The following is a 12,453-nucleotide window of genomic DNA, read 5'->3' as shown; positions in this document are numbered from 1 at the left end:
ATGGCTGATAACAGAGAGTAATAGACTGTAGTCTCCTCCCCCAGTAATGGCTGATAACAGGGAGTAATAGATTGTAGTCTCCTCCCCCAGTAATGGCTGATAACAGGGAGTAATAGACTGTAGTCTCCTCCCCCAGTAATGGCTGATAACAGGGAGTAATAGATTGCAGTCTCCTCCCCCAGTAATGGCTGATAACAGGGAGTAATAGATTGCAGTCTCCTCCCCCAGTAATGGCTGATAACAGGGAGTAATAGATTGTAGTCTCCTCCCCCAGTAATGGCTGATAACAGGGAGTAATAGATTGTAGTCTCCTCCCCCAGTAATGGCTGATAACAGGGAGTAATAGATTGTAGTCTCCTCCCCCAGTAATGGCTGATAACAGGGAGTAATAGATTGTAGTCTCCTCCCCCAGTAATGGCTGATAACAGGGAGTAATAGATTGTAGTCTCCTCCCCCAGTAATGGCTGATAACAGGGAGTAATAGATTGTAGTCTCCTCCCCAGTAATGGCTGATAACAGGGAGTAATAGATTGTAGTCTCCTCCCCCAGAAATGGCTGATAACAGGGAGTAATAGATTGTAGTCTCCTCCCCCAGTAATGGCTGATAACAGGGAGTAATAGATTGTAGTCTCCTCCCCCAGTAATGGCTGATAACAGGGAGTAATAGATTGTAGTCTGCTCCCCAGTAATGGCTGATAACAGGGAGTAATAGACTGTAGTCTCCTCCCCCAGTAATGGCTGATAACAGGGAGTAATAGACTGTAGTCTCCTCCCCCAGTAATGGCTGATAACAGGGAGTAATAGATTGTAGTCTCCTCCCCCAGTAATGGCTGATAACAGGGAGTAATAGATTGTAGTCTCCTCCCCAGTAATGGCTGATAACAGGGAGTAATAGATTGTAGTCTCCTCCCCCAGTAATGGCTGAAAACAGGGAGTAATAGATTGTAGTCTCCTCCCCCAGTAATGGCTGATAACAGGGAGTAATAGATTGTAGTCTCCTCCCCAGTAATGGCTGATAACAGGAATAATAGACTGTAGTCTCCTCCCCCAGTAATGGCTGATAACAGGGAGTAATAGATTGTAGTCTCCTCCCCAGTAATGGCTGATAACAGGGAGTAATAGATTGTAGTCTCCTCCCCAGTAATGGCTGATAACAGGAGTAATAGACTGTAGTCTCCTCCCCCAGTAATGGCTGATAACAGGGAGTAATAGATTGTAGTCTGCTCCCCCAGTAATGGCTGATAACAGGGAGTAACAGATTGTAGTCTCCTCCCCAGTAATGGCTGATAACAGGAGTAATAGACTGTAGTCTCCTCCCCCAGTAATGGCTGATAACAGGGAGTAATAGATTGTAGTCTCCTCCCCCAGTAATGGCTGATAACAGGGAGTAACAGATTGTAGTCTCCTCCCCAGTAATGGCTGATAACAGGAGTAATAGACTGTAGTCTCCTCCCCAGTAATGGCTGATAACAGGAGTAATAGACTGTAGTCTCCTCCCCCAGTAATGGCTGATAACAGGGAGTAATAGACTGTAGTCTCCTCCCCAGTAATGGCTGATAACAGGAGTAATAGACTGTAGTCTCCTCCCCCAGTAATGGCTGATAACAGGGAGTAATAGATTGTAGTCTCCTCCCCAGTAATGGCTGATAACAGGAGTAATAGACTGTAGTCTCCTCCCCCAGTAATGGCTGATAACAGGGAGTAATAGATTGTAGTCTCCTCCCCAGTAATGGCTGATAACAGGAGTAATAGACTGTAGTCTCCTCCCCCAGTAATGGCTGATAACAGGGAGTAATAGATTGTAGTCTCCCCCAGTAATGGCTGATAACAGGAGTAATAGACTGTAGTCTCCTCCCCCAGTAATGGCTGATAACAGGGAGTAATAGATTGTAGTCTCCTCCCCAGTAATGGCTGATAACAGGAGTAATAGATTGTAGTCTCCTCCCCCAGTAATGGCTGATAACAGGGAGTAATAGATTGTAGTCTCCTCCCCCAGTAATGGCTGATAACAGGGAGTAATAGACTGTAGTCTCCTCCCCAGTAATGGCTGATAACAGGAGTAATAGACTGTAGTCTCCTCCCCCAGTAATGGCTGATAACAGGGAGTAATAGATTGTAGTCTCCTCCCCAGTAATGGCTGATAACAGGAGTAATAGACTGTAGTCTCCTCCCCCAGTAATGGCTGATAACAGGGAGTAATAGATTGTAGTCTCCTCCCCCAGTAATGGCTGATAACAGGGAGTAACAGATTGTAGTCTCCTCCCCCAGTAATGGCTGATAACAGGGAGTAATAGATTGTAGTCTCCTCCCCCAGTAATGGCTGATAACAGGAGTAATAGATTGTAGTCTCCTCCCCAGTAATGGCTGATAACAGGAGTAATAGATTGTAGTCTCCTCCCCCAGTAATGGCTGATAACAGGAGTAATAGATTGTAGTCTCCTCCCCCAGTAATGGCTGATAACAGGGAGTAATAGATTGTAGTCTCCTCCCCCAGTAATGGCTGATAACAGGAGTAATAGATTGTAGTCTCCTCCCCCAGTAATGGCTGATAACAGGGAGTAATAGATTGTAGTCTCCTCCCCAGTAATGGCTGATAACAGGGAGTAATAGATTGTAGTCTCCTCCCCCAGTAATGGCTGATAACAGGGAGTAATAGATTGCAGTCTCCTCCCCCAGTAATGGCTGATAACAGGGAGTAATAGATTGCAGTTTCCTCCCCCAGTAATGGCTGATAACAGGGAGTAATAGATTGTAGTCTCCTCCCCAGTAATGGCTGATAACAGGGAGTAATAGACTGTAGTCTCCTCCCCAGTAATGGCTGATAACAGGGAGTAATAGATTGTAGTCTCCTCCCCAGTAATGGCTGATAACAGGAGTAATAGACTGTAGTCTCCTCCCCCAGTAATGGCTGATAACAGGGAGTAATAGATTGTAGTCTCCTCCCCCAGTAATGGCTGATAACAGGGAGTAATAGATTGTAGTCTCCTCCCCCAGTAATGGCTGATAACAGGGAGTAATAGACTGTAGTCTCCTCCCCCAGTAATGGCTGATAACAGGGAGTAATGGATTGTAGTCTCCTCCCCAGTAATGGCTGATAACAGGGAGTAATAGACTGTAGTCTCCCCCCAGTAATGGCTGATAACAGGGAGTAATAGATTGTAGTCTCCTCCCCAGTAATGGCTGATAACAGGGAGTAATAGATTGCAGTCTCCTCCACCAGTAATGGCTGATAACAGGGAGTAATAGACTGTAGTCTCCTCCCCCAGTAATGGCTGATAACAGGGAGTAATAGATTGTAGTCTCCTCCCCAGTAATGGCTGATAACAGGGAGTAATAGATTGTAGTCTCCTCCCCAGTAATGGCTGATAACAGGGAGTAATAGATTGTAGTCTCCTCCCCAGTAATGGCTGATAACAGGAATAATAGACTGTAGTCTCCTCCCCCAGTAATGGCTGATAACAGAGAGTAATAGATTGTAGTCTCCTCCCCAGTAATGGCTGATAACAGGGAGTAATAGATTGTAGTCTCCTCCCCAGTAATGGCTGATAACAGGGAGTAATAGATTGCAGTCTCCCCCCCAGTAATGGCTGATAACAGGGAGTAATAGATTGTAGTCTCCTCCCCAGTAATGGCTGATAACAGGGAGTAATAGATTGTAGTCTCCTCCCCCAGTAATGGCTGATAACAGGGAGTAATAGATTGTAGTCTCCTCCCCCAGTAATGGCTGATAACAGGGAGTAATAGACTGTAGTCTCCTCCCCCAGTAATGGCTGATAACAGGGAGTAATAGATTGTAGTCTCCTCCCCAGTAATGGCTGATAGCAGGGAGTAATAGATTGTAGTCTCCTCCCCAGTAATGGCTGATAACAGGGAGTAATAGATTGTAGTCTCCTCCCCCAGTAATGGCTGATAACAGGGAGTAATAGACTGTAGTCTCCTCCCCCAGTAATGGCTGATAACAGGGAGTAATAGATTGTAGTCTCCTCCCCAGTAATGGCTGATAACAGGGAGTAATAGATTGTAGTCTCCTCCCCCAGTAATGGCTGATAACAGGGAGTAATAGACTGTAGTCTCCTCCCCCAGTAATGGCTGATAACAGGGAGTAATAGATTGTAGTCTCCTCCCCAGTAATGGCTGATAGCAGGGAGTAATAGATTGCAGTCTCCCCCCCAGTAATGGCTGATAACAGGGAGTAATAGATTGTAGTCTCCTCCCCAGTAATGGCTGATAACAGGGAGTAATAGATTGTAGTCTCCTCCCCAGTAATGGCTGATAACAGGGAGTAATAGATTGTAGTCTCCTCCCCAGTAATGGCTGATAACAGGGAGTAATAGATTGTAGTCTCCTCCCCCAGTAATGGCTGATAGCAGGGAGTAATAGACTGTAGTCTCCTCCCCAGTAATGGCTGATAACAGGGAGTAATAGATTGTAGTCTCCTCCCCAGTAATGGCTGATAACAGGAATAATAGACTGTAGTCTCCTCCCCCAGTAATGGCTGATAACAGAGAGTAATAGATTGTAGTCTCCTCCCCAGTAATGGCTGATAACAGGGAGTAATAGATTGTAGTCTCCTCCCCAGTAATGGCTGATAACAGGGAGTAATAGATTGCAGTCTCCTCCCCCAGTAATGGCTGATAACAGGGAGTAATAGACTGTAGTCTCCTCCCCAGTAATGGCTGATAACAGGGAGTAATAGATTGTAGTCTCCTCCCCAGTAATGGCTGATAACAGAGAGTAATAGATTGTAGTCTCCCCCCCAGTAATGGCTGATAACAGGGAGTAATAGATTGTAGTCTCCTCCCCAGTAATGGCTGATAACAGGGAGTAATAGATTGTAGTCTCCTCCCCCAGTAATGGCTGATAACAGGGAGTAATAGATTGTAGTCTCCTCCCCCAGTAATGGCTGATAACAGGGAGTAATAGATTGTAGTCTCCTCCCCAGTAATGGCTGATAACAGGGAGTAATAGATTGTAGTCTCCTCCCCAGTAATGGCTGATAACAGGGAGTAATAGATTGTAGTCTCCTCCCCAGTAATGGCTGATAACAGGGAGTAATAGATTGTAGTCTCCTCCCCCAGTAATGGCTGATAGCAGGGAGTAATAGACTGTAGTCTCCTCCCCCAGTAATGGCTGATAGCAGGGAGTAATAGACTGTAGTCTCCTCCCCCAGTAATGGCTGATAGCAGGGAGTAATAGACTGTAGTCTCCTCCCCCAGTAATGGCTGATAGCAGGGAGCCAATGCTACAGTCCAGGCCTCTTCCCCAGCACATACCCGCCGCCCTCGGCTTCTCACCTCTCCGTCCCCGGGGGCGGAGGTCTCGGTCTCTCACGGACGCGTCGCCCGCTCTCCTGTTCTCCCACTCTCGGAAGCTCAGCCTCTGCGGGGCGTGACGTCACACGCGCTCGCACTACTTCCTGTCATGCGTGGTACCTGGCGCCAGGCCGGAAACTGAATTACGTCATTACGTTGCCACCAAGATTCCTTACACGAGCGTCGGGGCTGAAACTCCAGAGTGTGCGGAGGAGGCGGAGCTACGTGTGTAGGCTGCTGGGTGCAGTAGTGCATGTCCCAGCATGCATCTGAGGGTTACAAATAGCTGCTGGGCCTTGTAGTGCCGCTGGTGTCCAGTCAGGTGCTGCACTGATCTGAGGACAGGCCCCGGCGCTGTGCCTGCAGATGTGAGCGCCCCCTGGAGCTGGAGTAGGTCAGCTGATCGACAAGGAGGCCTGTGATTGGCTGCAGCGGTCAGGAGACTAGAACGTGACATCATCCAAGGTATATGACGCTCTGTTCCAGGCATCTGACCGCTGCAGCCAATCCCAGGCCTCCTTGTGGATCAGCTGACCTAAGGACAGGACGCCATTGCCACCTATGGTAGAGGAGACCCCCGGAGCGCCCTGTGTGGGGTCCACACTGCTGACAGGTCATAGCTCCGCCTACAGCTGTCACATTTAAAGGGGTCTCCTGTCCTGTGTAACCTCTGGCTGCAGTTTGTTTCAAAAACATAAATAACCATTACTCTTCTCACCCTCCCTAGGTCCAGCACTGAGCCTCCGACACTGCTCCCCATCTGTTATTGCTAATAACTGCGGTCTAATCAGGCAGAGCCGCTGAGTGCACTGACTGGCTGCAGCGGGATCGACGGGACGTCAGCACTGCCAACAACCGAGACCGTAGCGGAAACTGCTGGACCTGGGAAGGGGGAGAGAAGGACAGTTTGTGTTTAATATCAAATTACACCACGGGAGGGGGAGTACAAGCAAGTTCTCCGGAGCTACAACACAGCTGGAAACAGACTGGTGGGGGGCTCTGTGTCTGGTGATGTGTATGGGGGGCTCTGGTGATGTGTATGGGGGGCTCTGTGTCTGGTGATGTGTATGGGGGGCTCTGTGTCTGGTGATGTGTATGGGGGGCTCTGTGTCTGGTGATGTGTATGGGGGGCTCTGGTGATGTGTATGGGGGGCTCTGGTGATGTGTATGGGGGGCTCTGTGTCTGGTGATGTGTATGGGGGGCTCTGTGTCTGGTGATGTGTATGGGGGGCTCTGTGTCTGGTGATGTGTATGGGGGGCTCTGGTGATGTGTATGGGGGGCTCTGGTGATGTGTATGGGGGGCTCTGTGTCTGGTGATGTGTATGGGGGGCTCTGGTGATGTGTATGGGGGGGCTCTGTCTGGTGATGTGTATGGGGGGGCTCTGTGTCTGGTGATGTGTATGGGGGGCTCTGGTGATGTGTATGGGGGGGCTCTGTATCTGGTGATGTGTATGGGGGGCTCTGTGTCTGGTGATGTGTATGGGGGGCTCTGTGTCTGGTGATGTGTATGGGGGGCGCTCTGTGTCTGGTGATGTGTATGGGGGGGCTCTGTGTCTGGTGATGTGTATGGGGGGCTCTGGTGATGTGTATGGGGGGCTCTGTGTCTGGTGATGTGTATGGGGGGCTCTGGTGATGTGTATGGGGGGCTCTGTGTCTAGTGATGTGTATGGGGGGCGCTCTGTGTCTGGTGATGTGTATGGGGGGCTCTGTGTCTGGTGATGTGTATGGGGGGGCTCTGTCTGGTGATGTGTATGGGGGGCTCTGTGTCTGGTGATGTGTATGGGGGGCTCTGTGTCTGGTGATGTGTATGGGGGGCTCTGTGACTGGTGATGTGTATGGGGGGCGCTCTGTGTCTGGTGATGTGTATGGGGGGCTCTGTGTCTGGTGATGTGTATGGGGGGCTCTGTGTCTGGTGATGTGTATGGTGGGCTCTGTGTCTGGTGATGTGTATGGTGGGCTCTGTGTCTGGTGATGTGTATGGGGGGCTCTGTGTCTGGTGATGTGTATGGGGGCGCTCTGTGTCTGGTGATGTGTATGGGGGGCTCTGTGTCTGGTGATGTGTATGGGGGGCTCTGTGTCTGGTGATGTGTATGGGGGGCTCTGTGACTGGTGATGTGTATGGGGGGCTCTGTGTCTGGTGATGTGTATGGGGGGCTCTGTGTCTGGTGATGTGTATGGGGGGCTCTGTGTCTGGTGATGTGTATGGGGGGCTCTGTGTCTGGTGATGTGTATGGGGGGCTCTGTGTCTGGTGATGTGTATGGGGGGCTCTGTGTCTGGTGATGTGTATGGGGGGCTCTGTGTCTGGTGATGTGTATGGGGGGCTCTGGTGATGTGTATGGGGGGCTCTGTGTCTGGTGATGTGTATGGGGGGCTCTGGTGATGTGTATGGGGGGCTCTGTGTCTGGTGATGTGTATGGGGGGCTCTGTGACTGGTGATGTGTATGGGGGGCTCTGTGACTGGTGATGTGTATGGGGGGCTCTGTGTCTGGTGATGTGTACGGGGGGCTCTGTGTCTGGTGATGTGTACGGGGGGCTCTGTGTCTGGTGATGTGTACGGGGGGCTCTGTGTCTGGTGATGTGTATGGGGGGGCGCTGTGTCTGGTGATGTGTATGGGGGGCTCTGGTGATGTGTATGGGGGGGCTCTGTGTCTGGTGATGTGTATGGGGGGCTCTGTGTCTGGTGATGTGTATGGGGGGCTCTGTGTCTGGTGATGTGTATGGGGGGCTCTGTGTCTGGTGATGTGTATGGGGGGCTCTGTGTCTGGTGATGTGTATGGGGGGCTCTGTGTCTGGTGATGTGTATGGGGGGCGCTCTGTGTCTGGTGATGTGTATGGGGGGCTCTGTGTCTGGTGATGTGTATGGGGGGCTCTGTCTGGTGATGTATATGGGGGGCGCTCTGTGTCTGGTGATGTGTATGGGGGGCTCTGTGTCTGGTGATGTGTATGGGGGCTCTCTGTGTCTGGTGATGTGTATGGGGGGCTCTGTGTCTGGTGATGTGTATGGGGGGCTCTGGTGATGTGTACGGGGGGCTCTGTGTCTGGTGATGTGTATGGGGGGCTCTGTGTCTGGTGATGTGTATGGGGGGCGCTCTGTGTCTGGTGATGTGTATGGGGGGCTCTGTGTCTGGTGATGTGTATGGGGGGCTCTGGTGATGTGTACGGGGGGCTCTGTGTCTGGTGATGTGTATGGGGGGCTCTGGTGATGTGTACGGGGGGCTCTGTGTCTGGTGATGTGTATGGGGGGCGCTCTGTGTCTGGTGATGTGTACGGGGGGCTCTGTGTCTGGTGATGTGTATGGGGGGGCGCTGTGTCTGGTGATGTGTATGGGGGGCTCTGGTGATGGGTATGGGGGGCTCTGGTGATGTGTATGGGGGGCGCTCTGTGTCTGGTGATGTGTATGGGGGGTGCTCTGTGTCTGGTGATGTGTATGGGGGGCTCTGTGTCTGGTGATGTGTATGGGGGGCGCTCTGTGTCTGGTGATGTGTATGGGGGGCTCTGTGTCTGGTGATGTGTATGGGGGGCTCTGGTGATGTGTACGGGGGGCTCTGTGTCTGGTGATGTGTATGGGGGCCTCTGTGTCTGGTGATGTGTATGGGGGGCTCTGTGTCTGGTGATGTGTATGGGGGGCGCTCTGTGTCTGGTGATGTGTATGGGGGGCGCTCTGTGTCTGGTGATGTGTATGGGGGGCTCTGTGTCTGGTGATGTGTATGGGGGGCTCTGGTGATGTGTACGGGGGGCTCTGTGTCTGGTGATGTGTATGGGGGGCTCTGTCTGGTGATGTGTATGGGGGGCTCTGTGTCTGGTGATGTGTATGGGGGGCGCTCTGTGTCTGGTGATGTGTATGGGGGGCTCTGTGTCTGGTGATGTGTATGGGGGGCTCTGGTGATGTGTATGGGGGGCTCTGGTGATGTGTATGGGGGGCGCTCTGTCTGGTGATGTGTATGGGGGGCGCTCTGTGTCTGGTGATGTGTATGGGGGTGCTCTGTGTCTGGTGATGTGTATGGGGGGCGCTCTGTGTCTGGTGATGTGTATGGGGGGCGCTCTGTGTCTGGTGATGTGTATGGGGGGCGCTCTGTGTCTGGTGATGTGTATGGGGGCGCTCTGTATCTGGTGATGTGTATGGGGGGCTCTGTGTCTGGTGATGTGTATGGGGGCGCTCTGTGTCTGGTGATGTGTATGAGGGGCTCTGGTGATGTGTATGGGGCGCTCTGTATCTGGTGATGTGTATGGGGGGCGCTCTGTCTGGTGATGTGTATGGGGGGGCTCTGTGTCTGGTGATGTGTATGGGGGGCGCTCTGTGTCTGGTGATGTGTATGGAGCGCTCTGTCTGGCGATGTGTATGGGGGGCGCTCTGTGTTTGGTGATGTGTATGGGGGCGCTCTGTGTCTGGTGATGTGTATGGGGGGCTCTGGTGATGTGTATGGGGGGCGCTCTGTGTTTGGTGATGTGTATGGGGGCGCTCTGTGTCTGGTGATGTGTATGGGGGGCTCTGGTGATGTGTATGGGGCGCTCTGTGTTTGGCGATGTGTATGGGGGGCTCTGTGTCTGGTGATGTGTATGGGGGGCGCTCTGTGTCTGGTGATGTGTATGGGGGGCTCTGGTGATGTGTATGGGGGGCGCTCTGTATCTGGTGATGTGTATGGGGGGCGCTCTGTCTGGTGATGTGTATGGGGGGGCTCTGTGTCTGGTGATGTGTATGGGGGGCGCTCTGTGTCTGGTGATGTGTATGGAGCGCTCTGTGTCTGGTGATGTGTATGGGGGGCTCTGTGTCTGGTGATGTGTATGGGGGGCGCTCTGTGTCTGGTGATGTGTATGGGGGGGCTCTGTGTCTGGTGATGTGTATGGGGGGCTCTGGTGATGTGTATGGGGGTTCTCTGTATCTGGTGATGTGTATGGGGGGGCTCTGTGTCTGGTGATGTGTATGGGGGGCGCTCTGTGTCTGGTGATGTGTATGGGGGGCTCTGTGTCTGGTGATGTGTATGGGGGGTTCTGTGTCTGGTGATGTGTATGGGGGGTTCTGTGTCTGGTGATGTGTATGGGGGGCGCTGTGTCTGGTGATGTGTATGGGGGGCTCTGGTGATGTGTATGGGGGGGCTCTGTGTCTGGTGATGTGTATGGGGGGCTCTGGTGATGTGTACGGGGGGCTCTGTGTCTGGTGATGTGTATGGGGGGCTCTGGTGATGTGTACGGGGGGCTCTGTGTCTGGTGATGTGTACGGGGGGCTCTGTGTCTGGTGATGTGTATGGGGGGGCTCTGTGTCTGGTGATGTGTATGGGGGGCTCTGTGTCTGGTGATGTGTATGGGGGGGCTCTGTGTCTGGTGATGTGTATGGGGGGCGCTCTGTGTCTGGTGATGTGTACGGGGGGCTCTGTGTCTGGTGATGTGTATGGGGGGGTGCTGTGTCTGGTGATGTGTATGGGGGGGTGCTGTGTCTGGTGATGTGTATGGGGGGCTCTGTGTCTGGTGATGTGTATGGGGGGCTCTGTCTGGTGATGTGTACGGGGGGCTCTGTGTCTGGTGATGTGTATGGGGGGGCGCTGTGTCTGGTGATGTGTATGGGGGGCTCTGGTGATGTGTATGGGGGGCTCTGTGTCTGGTGATGTGTATGGGGGGCTCTGTGTCTGGTGATGTGTATGGGGGGCTCTGTGTCTGGTGATGTGTATGGGGGGCTCTGTGTCTGGTGATGTGTATGGGGGGCTCTGTCTGGTGATGTGTATGGGGGGCTCTGTGTCTGGTGATGTGTATGGGGGGCGCTCTGTGTCTGGTGATGTGTATGGGGGGCTCTGTCTGGTGATGTGTATGGGGGGCGCTCTGTGTCTGGTGATGTGTATGGGGGGCTCTGTGTCTGGTGATGTGTATGGGGGGCGCTCTGTGTCTGGTGATGTGTATGGGGGGCTCTGTGTCTGGTGATGTGTATGGGGGGCTCTGTCTGGTGATGTGTATGGGGGGCGCTCTGTGTCTGGTGATGTGTATGGGGGGCTCTGTGTCTGGTGATGTGTATGGGGGGCGCTCTGTGTCTGGTGATGTGTATGGGGGGTGCTGTGTCTGGTGATGTGTATGGGGGGCTCTGGTGATGTGTATGGGGGGCTCTGTGTCTGGTGATGTGTATGGGGGGCTCTGTCTGGTGATGTGTACGGGGGGCTCTGTGTCTGGTGATGTGTATGGGGGGGCGCTGTGTCTGGTGATGTGTATGGGGGCTCTGGTGATGTGTATGGGGGGCTCTGTGTCTGGTGATGTGTATGGGGGGCTCTGTGTCTGGTGATGTGTATGGGGGGCTCTGTGTCTGGTGATGTGTATGAGGGGCTCTGTGTCTGGTGATGTGTATGGGGGGCTCTGTGTCTGGTGATGTGTATGGGGGGCTCTGTGTCTGGTGATGTGTATGGGGGGCGCTCTGTGTCTGGTGATGTGTATGGGGGGCTCTGTGTCTGGTGATGTGTATGGGGGGCTCTGTCTGGTGATGTGTATGGGGGGCGCTCTGTGTCTGGTGATGTGTATGGGGGGCTCTGTGTCTGGTGATGTGTATGGGGGGCGCTCTGTGTCTGGTGATGTGTATGGGGGGCTCTGTGTCTGGTGATGTGTATGGGGGGCTCTGTCTGGTGATGTGTATGGGGGGCGCTCTGTGTCTGGTGATGTGTATGGGGGGCTCTGTGTCTGGTGATGTGTATGGGGGGCGCTCTGTGTCTGGTGATGTGTATGGGGGGCTCTGTGTCTGGTGATGTGTATGGGGGGCTCTGGTGATGTGTACGGGGGGCTCTGTGTCTGGTGATGTGTACGGGGGGCTCTGTGTCTGGTGATGTGTATGGGGGGGCTCTGTGTCTGGTGATGTGTATGGGGGGCGCTCTGTGTCTGGTGATGTGTATGGGGGGGCTCTGTGTCTGGTGATGTGTATGGGGGGCTCTGTGTCTGGTGATGTGTATGGGGGGCTCTGTGTCTGGTGATGTGTATGGGGGGCTCTGTGTCTGGTGATGTGTATGGGGGGGCTCTGTGTCTGGTGATGTGTATGGGGGGCTCTGTGTCTGGTGATGTGTATGGGGGGCTCTGTGTCTGGTGATGTGTATGGGGGGCTCTGTGTCTGGTGATGTGTATGGGGGGGCTCTGTGTCTGGTGATGTGTACGGGGGGCTCTGTGTCTGGTGATGT

The 12,453-nt window shown here is 53.0% G+C and overlaps 1 protein-coding gene across 2 annotated transcripts in view; it reads right to left on the bottom strand.

The window, feature by feature from the left end:
- The window catches only part of TOP1MT (DNA topoisomerase I mitochondrial), a 40,395-nt gene extending 34,987 nt beyond the window's left edge, over positions 1-5,408 (bottom strand). Inside the window, exon 1 of one of the 2 annotated variants that reach the window (XM_069732018.1) lies at positions 5,295-5,408. The gene's annotated coding sequence lies outside the window, so the exon portion shown is untranslated. The remainder of the gene's footprint in view (positions 1-5,294) is intronic. The other variant, XM_069732019.1, reaches the window with a different exon arrangement.
- Positions 5,409-12,453: the final 7,045 nt, after the last annotated feature.

Source organism: Ranitomeya imitator, chromosome 6 (assembly GCF_032444005.1).
Source record: "Ranitomeya imitator isolate aRanImi1 chromosome 6, aRanImi1.pri, whole genome shotgun sequence".
NCBI lineage: Eukaryota > Metazoa > Chordata > Amphibia > Anura > Dendrobatidae > Ranitomeya > Ranitomeya imitator.
The sequence above is the reverse complement of the archived record's forward strand: the minus strand, read 5'-3'. Positions and strand labels throughout refer to the sequence as shown.